Source organism: Panthera tigris, chromosome A2 (genome assembly GCF_018350195.1).
Source record: "Panthera tigris isolate Pti1 chromosome A2, P.tigris_Pti1_mat1.1, whole genome shotgun sequence".
Classification (NCBI taxonomy): Eukaryota; Metazoa; Chordata; class Mammalia; order Carnivora; family Felidae; genus Panthera; species Panthera tigris.
Window position 1 is genome coordinate 161,162,984 of NC_056661.1, and position 11,238 is coordinate 161,174,221.

The 11,238-nt window shown below is 44.5% G+C and overlaps 1 protein-coding gene across 1 annotated transcript in view; it reads right to left on the reverse strand.

Moving 5' to 3' along the window:
* LOC102953136 overlaps window positions 1–11,238 on the reverse strand; it is a 41,584-nt gene that overhangs the window by 5,424 nt on the left and 24,922 nt on the right. The gene's annotated exons all lie outside the window — the stretch shown is intronic.

Below are 11,238 nucleotides of genomic sequence, written 5' to 3' on the forward strand. Positions count from 1 at the left end.
TGCTGATCCTTTCCGAAGGTCGCTGTGGCACCACATCTTGTTCCCGGGAGGGGCTGTAACCTCAATGAAGGGCTGTTTAGATTTCTGAGGCCTGTTCTCAGTTTTGGCCTCTGCCCACTACTCTTATGTCCAGTTGCCTTTTGCTTTTTGGGTGTTTTCCTAGAAAATGGCCTCTTGAGAGTCTCCTTCCCCAGGAATCAGGGAGGAATCCTTGACTGGACATCAATGTGGACAAGGCCACCAATGTGGTCCTCTCTGCCATCTCCTCATTCCTAAAGAAAAAGAGGTCTTTTCAGCTATTAAAGATCAGACATGGCCAACTAATCTTTGACAAAGCAGGAAAGAACATCCAATGGAAAAAAGACAGTCTCTTTAACAAATGGTGCTGGGAGAACTGGACAGCAACATGCAGAAGGTTGAAACTAGACCACTTTCTCACACCATTCACAAAAATAAACTCAAAATGGATAAGGGACCTGAATGTGAGACAGGAAACCATCAAAGCCTTAGAGGAGAAAGCAGGAAAAGACCTCTCTGACCTCAGCCGTAGCAATCTCTTACTCGGCACATTCCCAAAGGCAAGGGAATTAAAAGCAAAAGTGAATTACTGGGACCTTATGAAGATAAAAAGCTTCTGCACAGCAAAGGAAACAACCAACAAAACTAAAAGGCAACCAACGGAATGGGAAAAGATATTTGCAAATGACATATCGGACAAAGGGCTAGTATCCAAAATCTATAAAGAGCTCATCAAACTCCACACCCGAAAAACAAATAACCCAGTGAAGAAATGGGCAGAAAACATGAATAGACACTTGTCTAAAGAAGACATCCGGATGGCCAACAGGCACATGAAAAGATGTTCAACGTCGCTCCTTATCAGGGAAATACAAATCAAAACCACACTCAGATATCACCTCACGCCAGTCAGAGTGGCCAAAATGAAGAAATCAGGAGACTATAGATGCTGGAGAGGATGTGGAGAAACAGGAACCCTCTTGCACTGTTGGTGGGAATGCAAATTGGTGCAGCCGCTCTGGAAAGCAGTGTGGAGGTTCCTCAGAAAATTAAAAATAGACCTACCCTATGACCCAGCAATAGCACTGCTGGGAATTTATCCAAGAGATACAGGAGTACTGATGCATAGGGGCACTTGTACCCCAATGTTTATAGCAGCACTCTCAACAATAGCCAAATTATGGAAAGAGCCTAAATGTCCATCAACTGATGAATGGATAAAGAAATTGTGGTTTATATACACAATGGAATACTACGTGGCAATGAGAAAAAATGAAATATGGCCTTTTGTAGCAATGTGGATGGAACTGGAGAGTGTGATGCTAAGTGAAATAAGCCATACAGAGAAAGACAGATACCATATGGTTTCACTCTTATGTGGATCCTGAGAAACGTAACAGAAACCCATGGGGGAGGGGAAGGAAAAAAAAAAAGAGGTTAGAGTGGGAGAGAGCCAAAGCATAAGAGACTGTTAAAAACTGAGAACAAACTGAGGGTTGTTGGGGGGTGGGAGGGAGCGTAGGGTGGGTGATGGGTATTGAGGAGGGCACCTTTTGGGATGAGCACTGGGTGTTGTATGGAAACCAATTTGACAGTTAATTTCATATATTAAAAAAAAAAAGAGGTCCAACTACAAGCAAAAAAAAAAAAAAAAAAAAAAAGAGTGCACATACTGAACCCAGAAAAAAAAAAATAAAGATCAGACAGCAGGAAGAGGATGGAATTTTCATAGGAGACTTAGTCTGGCCTCAAGTTGTTATCTCTGACCCAAGTGTCTGTTTCTCCTCTCAGGAGGTCATGAGAGAGGAAAATACCCGTGAGTAAAACAGCCAGACATTGTGTGGAGAGAAGGCTACAACAGCGTATGGTGCTATGTGCCCTGGACCTGGTTTGTTCTGGAATCAACTCTGCGATCTTCCCTAACTCACTTACAATTTCTGGAGTCCACTCTCCCAATGTGTAGTGAGGGCTTTCACATAATCTGAAGCTAGTGTTCTGGGGCGTGATTTTTACCCAGTCTTGCCAGTTCATTCTCTCTAGTGAAGATACCTAACCCATGCCCCTCCACCTTATCCCCCCACACCCTATCCAGCTTTATGGAGATATAATTGAAATGTAACACTGTGTAATTTTAAAGGGTGCAAGGTGTTGATTTGATACACTTCTATATTGCAAAATCATTGCCACCATAGTATTATTAGCTAACACCTGCATCACATCACATATTTACCATTACTCGTTTTGCATGAGAACATTTAAGATCATCTACTCTCTTGTAACTGTTAAGGTATGATACAGTGGGATGAGCCATAATCACTGTGCTGCACGTTAGATCCCCAGAACATATTCATCTTATAACTGGAACTTTGTACTCTTTGACCAATGTCTCCCCATCCCCCCATCCCCAAGACCCTGGTCACCACTGTTCTACTCTCCATTTCTATCAGTTTGGCTTTTTAAAATTCCACATAAAAGTGATATCATACAGTATTTGTTTTTCTCTGTTCGACCTGTTTTGCTTACGATAATGCCCTCAAGTTCGACCCTGTTGTTGCAAATGACAAGATGTTCCTCTTTCTTTTCACAGAACAATATATATATACCCATAGATGGACCTTTAGGTTGCTTTGACATCTTGGCTATTGTGAGCAATGCTGCAGGGAGCTTGTGAGTGCAGATCTTTCTTTGAGATCTTGCCTTCCTTTCTTTTGGATAAATACCCAGAAGTGGGATTGCCGGATCATGTGTAATGCTACGTATAATTTTTGGAGGACCGTCCATACTGTTTTCCACAGTGGCTGCACCAATTTGCGTCCCATGCACAGTGCACAAGGCTTCCCTTTTCTCCTCATCCTCCCTAACACTTGTTACCTCTTGTCTTCTTGATGATAGCCATTCTAACAGGTGTGAGGCGATACCTCATTGTGGTTTTGATTTGCCTTTCCCCTGATGATGGTGATACTGAGCACATCTCCATGCACCTATGTGCCACCTGTGTGTCCTCTTTGGGAAAATGCCTGTTTACTTCCTCTGTCCTTTTTAAATAAATTGCTCGGGTTTTGCTATTAAATATGTGAGTTCTGTGTGTATTTTGGGTATTAACCCTTTATCAAATATACGATTTGCAAATACTTTCTCCCATTCAGTGGGCTGCCTTTTTGTATTGTTGATGGTTTCCTTTGCCAGGTAGAAGCGTATTAGTTGGATGTAATCTCACTTGTTTATTTTATCTTTCGCTGCCTTTGCTTTTGTGGTCAAATCCAAAAAATTATTGCCAAGACTGATGTAAAGGAGCTTACCCCCTGTTATACTCTAGGATTTCACGTCTCTTAGATTTGTGGAGGCCCATTTTATGACCTATTGGTCATATTAGGAGAACGTTCTCTGTGTACCTGAACAGAATGCATAATCTACTTCGTTGGGTAATGTGCTGTAATGTTAGGTCTAGTTGGTTTATCTGTGGGTCACATCTTCTGTTTCTGTTTTGACCTTCTGATTAGCTGTGGTACGCGTTGGTCAACGTGGACATTGAAGTCTACAGCTTGTTGTTGAATTGTCTATTTCTCCTTGATGCCCGTTATTTTTTGCTTCCTGTTTTGGGGCTCAATTGTGAAGTTCATGTGTGTTTATAATTATTACATCTTCAAATTCACTGAATCTTTGTTCTAGCCATTCAAATCTATCGTTGAGCCCCACTAGTAAAATTTTCATTTCAGTCATACTTTTCCGCTCCAGGATTTCTATTTTGTTGTTTAAAAAAGCAAATTCTGTATTCTTATGGACACACAGACAGCAGCAAATCAAGGCCTAGAAAGGCAGAAAGGGAATCAGTATCCAGATTCACTACACCATGTTACCTAAAATGCCCAGTTTTTAAGAAAACCTGCAAGATGTACAGCAAAACAGGAAGGTGTGACCCATATACTGGAAAAACTCAGGCCACAGGAATTGCCTGGCAGAGGCCCTGGATATTGGATTCAGAGACAGGGCTTCCAAAGAGCAATTCTAAGCATGTTGAAAGAACTGAAGGAAATCAGTGTGAAAACTCCCACCACTGGTACCATACTTGATGAAAACCTGAGAGCTTTGCCCTTGTGATCAGAGATAAGACAAGGATATCTGCTCTGGTGCTTCACTGCAACTTTGTGCATGGGGTTTGCATGTTTGGCTGGACTCTCCTGGTGAAGTCTGCTTCCCCTGCAGGGTGAAACCTCTGGTGTCTCTCCTCAGAGGGTGCAGCCTGGGCCTGCAGAGTCCCGGGAGTTGACAGTTGTCTTAGCCCCATTGTGTGTTTCTTTCCCTAACCACTCTGTCTGTACTATACCCGGTGGTTAAACCTACTGACTTCCAGCTGATTCCTCCAAAGATACTGTTCTCTTGCTGGAAGGCTGAGGGGACAGGGAGCCCCAGCTTCTTGGCCACACCTACCAGAATGCAGTTTCCTTCCAGAGAAGCTGAGTGTGTGTTGGAAGGGAGGAAGCAGCTTATGGAATGTGTCACAGACTCACTGTTCTTACTACTATTTAGTAGACTTTTATTTTTTGAAATTGGTCTTCTTTGTTTGCTGGATCTTAGAACAACTTTAAGAGAGTTTAATATATTTTAAAAAATATATACGTTGCATCACTTATGGCTGTCCCACCAGTACTAGGTCTGTAGGGTTCCTCCAGGACATATGGAAGCCTGTCCTAGTTTTGGTTCAAAGTCTGGCCACATTGCCAACTCCCTTACCCTTGCCATTGCCATTTGCCTTACCCTTGTGGTGTCTTATTATAGGTAAATGAAACACTGTCAAAAGGGAGCCAGGCAGCAGTTACCACCGTCTTACAGACAGCCGTCTTTATACGGAGTCCCGCTGTCCTACTAACTGCAGCTATGGTGAACTTGCAGAGGGTGAGAGAGACGCTGGCCTCTCCCTGTATTTCCAAAGAGTCGTTTATATTCTTTCACAGCTTGGAGAGGAGTCATTTCAGTGCAACTTTCACGTTCTATATCTTCCTGATAAATAAATAATAGTCAAAATAATAAGGCTGCCTGGCTGTTTGTTAGCTATTTATGTTTTGAGTGAAAATTTTTTAAAAGGGAGGACCTGGGGGGCTCATTTGGTTGAACATCCAACTCATGGTTTCACCTCAGAGTGGTGATCTTGCGGTTCTTAAATCAAGCCCTGCGTCGGGCTCTGTGCTGGCAGGGAGTGTGCTTGGGATCCTCTGTCTCCCTCTTTATCTGGCCTTCCCTTCCTCACTCTCTCTCTCTCTCAAAATTAACAAATAAACTTTAATCAATCAATTAATCAATCAATCATTCAATGAACAAACAACCAGTAGAAAAATTGGTCAAAATTTTGGAAGATAGCAGCATCCGTGCGCATCTGTTCTAATAAAGAGCAGAACTGAGTTGTTCAGCCCACGTCAGGGTCAAAAGATCTAGCTGCTGTGCTTGCTTTGAACGGGTCCTGGTTGGAGATTCCCAGGAAGACGTCCACCTCATCTTCAGGCCAGCACTAGCCTGGGGAGAGGTGGGAAAAGCTACCTGTGCAGAGGCCAGTGAGACCTCCGTGGTGGGGTTCCTCCTTGGCCCCGCCTTCCTGCCCCAGTCCCTTTTGAGCACAAAAGCACCCACAAATGAGAAGACATGAACCTGTGACCTTGCCTTTGTGGCCTGATGAGGAAGACAGACTCAGGAGAGGTGAGGCAGGAAATTGCTGGGGCTGAAGTAAGATGTATGTTTTTCTGTGCATGAGTGAATTTACGAGAAATCACCCTGTTGCCCATTTCTTGAAAATGCAAGGGACTGTGGGAAACAATAACAGAAAAAACTGTGCTGTGATATGGTGCCATAAATATAACAGTCTTTCCTTTATCCCTCGTTAAAGATTTACTTACGGTGTTTATCATTTGTAATAAAGCACTCAAGACACTCCACAAAGATATGAGTGAAGCAATAAAAGATGTCAAGTTGAAACCCAAAGAAAGAAACGAAGGTAACAGCAGAAACCATGCCAACTTTGTTGTAAATCCCAGAGAGGTCAGATCACTGAATGCTGTCAGCTGGTCCTGGCAGCCTGTGAGTTCTTTCCCTGACCCCCATTCTCCCAAGCCGCCTCTTCCACCATTGGTACCGAGGAATGGCTAAGAATCCAGGGGCCATCCAAGCAAAGGCTGTGGGGTTTGGAGGCGTGGGACTGGAAAGTCTAGGCGGATGAGTGAGGAAGGATGCTGTGTGTGGAGAGTAGCAGAGAACTCGGGGTGAAACATGCCTGTGCCTTTGCTTCTTGTGTTCATGGCTGTTGGTGCTGGCTGGTAAATAAAGGTGATGTTCATGACCATCTGTAACTGTCCATTACTCTGATGGCTCTAGGGACGCCAAAGTCCTGGGGAAAGAAGGTCCATACTCGTATTCACATCTGGGTCCTCCAGCCAGGAGTCTTGGGACTCGGCCCTCCTCAGGGTCTCCCTTTGGGGGCCACAGGCCCCTGTTCCACCAGGAGATTTATACCTATAGCCAACCAACACCTGAGGAGTTGTGTAGGTACATGGTCCCAGGCTCATGAATCATGCGGGGGTCAAAGTCTTGGGATTTGTCCTCAATGGGAGAGGCCCAGAGAGTCTCGCATGATCCTGTTCTGTAGGAGGCATTGAATTGAGACAATCTAGGACTTCTTATCCATAAAGATACTGGGGCACATGGGGATTGTGGTTTTTTGGGGTCTGTTTGTGTTTGGGTTTTCTCCAAGCCATAGATCTTGATCGTGGCAGAATCAGGCCCACACACTTTTCCACTGACTGATTTTCATATATTAAGGAAACATTTTTGCTGATTAAGAGAAAATAGTCCTTTTGTGCAGTGTTGGTATTCTCTAAGAGTGAGGGATTGATTGTTGCTGCTGGGACTGGGGCCCGCTTTTACCTCAGACCCCCCAGCTCATGGCACCCTGATAGTCTGCCTGTTTGCCTTAAGAGTTCAGGAGGCCTTAACCGCACTCCCAGGCCTTAAATTCCTGTGTGTCTCTTTAAAAGAAACAATTGTTACTTTTTGTTTTGATGTTGTATATTTGTTTCCAAAAAGAGAATTCTTTAGAGTACTGAAATCTAAGTTCTGAGAAAGCCCCAAGCTCTCTCTCATCAGGGAGACCTGGGGTCCGTCTGGGCCAGAAATGTGGTGGGAATGAGGAAGAATGTAGTCTAGATGATTTGCCCGCTCACACTGTGCCACAGAAGGGGAGACCTTTGGGTTTCTCAGAGGATGGGACAAGAACGCAGGCAGGGGCAAGGTGGAGGGGACATGCTGGATGCCTAGCACTGCATGACAGGTCGGCCAAACACCAGTTGAAACAGCTGAGACATGCATTGTGTGGTAGCTCCTGGAGTCCAAAGTCAAGATGCCAGCAGAGGCGTGTGCTCTCTGAAGCCTTGAGGGGAGGACCTTGCTTGCTTCTTCCTGGGCTCTGCTGGCAGCTGGCCATCTTGGTGCTCTTTGGCTGGAGATAAGCCACCACTCTCTTTCCTCACGCATTTCATTAGAAGCAGCAAGGAGACACCAGGCCACATCTTCCACATTGTTCTTGGAATTCTCCTCAGCTAAATATTCAAGTTCATCACTTACATGGTCTACTCTCCACCCAGCAGCCCACCTCAGTTTAGCCCGCCTCCCTGCCCCCTGCCATTTTATAGCAAGTGCCATCGTCCCTCCAATGTCCAGCAGCGTGGTCCCCACCTCTCTCTGGGACCTCACCAGAAAGTAACCTTGATGTTCATCCTACCACCGACATCCTCTTAGGCCTTTCTTTTTATCATATACCTCAGAATTCCTCGAGCCTGCATGCATTACTCAATTTCGAAACGACTCCTACATTTTAGGTAATTACCAGAGCAGGACTCTACTTCTTGGCCTTAAAATCTATATTAATTCCCCCAGGAGCTGCTGTAACAAATGACCACAAACTGTTGCATCAATATTCCAAACAAATAACCACAATGGCACATCTTGAATCCGTTCACTCAGTCCTATGTCATTACTTCTCACTCTGCTGGATCTTGAGTCAGTCGTCTGATTTCCTGAGGTACATATGCTTCCAGACTGAGAGTCCCAGTAGTCCTGGCTTTGCTCACTGGCACAGTCTGAGCATTGAGTCAGTGCTGCCTTCTTGCAAACCTGCTCTGAAAGTCTCTTTGAGGCAACAGTGGTTCAGAGCACGTCCTACAGTTTTTCCCCTGAAGCTCCAAGATTGTGACCTCTGGTGAAGACACAAATTCTGAGTGGTCACTTTTGGTAGATCTTCGGAGAAGCCTTAGGAGGAAGCAGAGACCTGTTTGAGAACAGGACTGAATGGTTGTGGTTCATAACGGAATATAACATCGTGGAAGACAGTAAAAGGCTCTTTGGGGGGCATGGTCCTTATTTCATGAGGGTTTGGTCAATGTTTCCTTTGAGGGATTCAGCCTCAAGTGCACTGTCACACCTAACACCTATATCTCTTTTGTGACAAGGCTGCTATTAGCCTGCAAGAGGCAGCTCTTCTTGCACATCCGTGGAGCCAGAAGACAATTTCATTAAAGACATGTGAGTGCAGGGCTATAGATAATCCAGATCCCTTATCCTGGTAGACAGGCTGTGGAGGTGCTGAGTCTTCCTTTTCATGCAGTGCCCTTGTGGGTGGAGTGAGTGGGGAGAAACCAGGAAACCTTGAGTGATATCCACTTAAAAGAGATTGTTACAAAGGAGAAGTGACTAGTTTTATTTGGCACCAAGAGAGAAGGCTCCAGAATCCCTAACCCCCAACATAATGGTATTTGGGGGTAACGTTAGTGGGTTTCCATGTGTTCATGAATCTGGGGTCCTCTCGATGGGATTAGTGCCCTTGAAGAAGAGATAGCAGAGCGTTGCTTCCTCGCTCCATCATGTATGGACACGGTGAGACAGTGCCATTCGCAAATCAGGAAGTGAGCCTTCCCCAGGGAAACAAGTTGGCTGGCACATTGGGCTTGGGTTGCCCAGTCTCCAGAACTGTGAGAGATTAATTCCTGTTGTTCCTGCTCCCAGGCTGTGGAATTATGGCTGTCCACGCTGACTAAGACAGCATCTATGATGTGTAGATGAGCCTCAGGATGGTAATCTATGAGACTAGCATTGAGGGTTGAATTATTACTACTAACTAATACCTATTGATCACTATGGTTTGAGTACCACGTCATGTGTACAAATTTATCTGGTTTCACAATGACCGTCTGAAGTAAGTATTCCATTTTAAAGATTAGGGGAGTGAGTTGCAGAGAGGTTAACTCACCCAAATGTGGCAGGCTGAATGGTGGCCCCCGAAAGATGGCCACACTCTAATCCCCAGAGCCTGTGAATGTTACCTTATTCCATAAGCATCTTTGCAGGTGTGATTAAGTTAATGACTTTGAGATGGGGAGATTATTCCGGATTATCTGGGTGGGCCCCAGAGGTACTCAGAAAGGTCCTTCTAAGGAGAGGCATGTAGGCAATGTGATAAAGGCAGCAGAGATTGGTGTGATGTGGCCACAAGCCCAGGTCAGCTGGCAGCTTCTAGAAGATATAAGAGGCAAGGGATGGATTCTCTCCTGGAGCCTCCAGAAAGAACCAGCTCTGCAGGACCTTGATTTTATCTCCATAAGACTAATTCCATGCTCTTGTCCTCCATAACTGTAGAAGATGAAGTGTATATTGTTTTCAGCTACTAATGTTTTGGGAATTTGTTATGGAGGCAATAGGAAACGGATCCACCAAGGTTACAAAGACGATATGTAGAAGAAACAGGACAATGGGGGAACGATTCTTTTAAACTACTGTTATTATTTCTGCACTATTTTAATAAGTTGAGCTTTGAGATTATCTAGATCTGAGCATCAGAAAACACCCTGAGCCCCACAAGAAGACTCCTATAGAATTCAAAGAATGTCTCTTAATGACCCCACACCTTTTGAAAATTCATTATATCCACATTTCTGTGTGTGTGTGAAATGGAAAGAATCAAAGGAAAACAAAAAAAAGGAAGCTGTGGCTTTGTCCACATGTATCTCTCTGCTTCTATGTGGAAGGAGCAAGATCCTGGGTGGAAAGTTGTGTTTCCAGGGTTGCAGGAGGAGACAAGCGGTGGAGAGGCCTGTGGCTCACAGCATAGGTGCAAGTGGAAGGAAGCCCTCAATGTTCAGGAGCATGGCTAAGTGAACAATTCAGATATGGGGCTACACTGCTTCTATCCAGAATCTTCTAGAAGGAGATCACTCCTAACTTAGGGCTCAGGATGGGACTGATGGGGGCCACATGCTCCTTTTTGACCAATGATCACAAGGCTGTTACCATTTGAGACCCGCATCTGATTTCTTGTGGCATCCATGGATTCTGTGTCAACTAGTCTCCTGTTCCCTCTAGGGAACTTAACAGTGTACCTGAGCATAATACCTGGAGAAGCAATTAGCTGACCATGGAAACATCCAAGGACAAGTTTCACTCAAGGAATATGTAGCTTGAAATGAAACTAGGAAATGGTAGAGATATTTTGAGCAGGAAATATGATTCTAGCTTTCCTCTAGACTTTTATGTATGCAGCCTCACAAGACCAAGTTCATGGGTATGTGACCTGTGCCGTTGCACAGGGCCTTGTACTTAGAAGGATTTACTGTTCTGTTGATGTCATCTTGAAATTCTTAATTTTTTTTGTTTGTTTTTGACAAAGGGCCTGGCATATTCCTTTTGTGCCAGACTTTGCAAATTACATAGCTGGTCCCAGTCTGTGTCTTTATTGCAAGTTGGAAAACAGTTACCTGGGGCCCTCCAAGTCATTAGCACCAATAACTGGTCTAATGATATGGACCAATAATATAGTATTAATACAATAATTTCCAAATCTAGCTGCTTCCCTCCATGGGTTGCCTCCCCATTGGCCACTACTTCCTGCCACATTTAGTTCTCTTAGTACCCACCTTCAAGTGTGAGCATCAAGTAATCCCATGTCTCAATGTAGTGAACAAAAATATATAATCAAAAACATTATAATTTTATGATGATGCAACAGACAACTGGAACAGCTGGTCAACCATGAGAGGTTTGACCATCTGCCTATCATCTCAAAGTTTCCAGAGCAGGTTGGAATGGATGCACTGGCTAAATCTGGGAAAATCTACCTGTGCCTGGGTCTGGGGTAGGAGAAAGTAGGAAGGTTGTAGGGGAAAGTTTGATCTCCTCCCTGGGTGCATC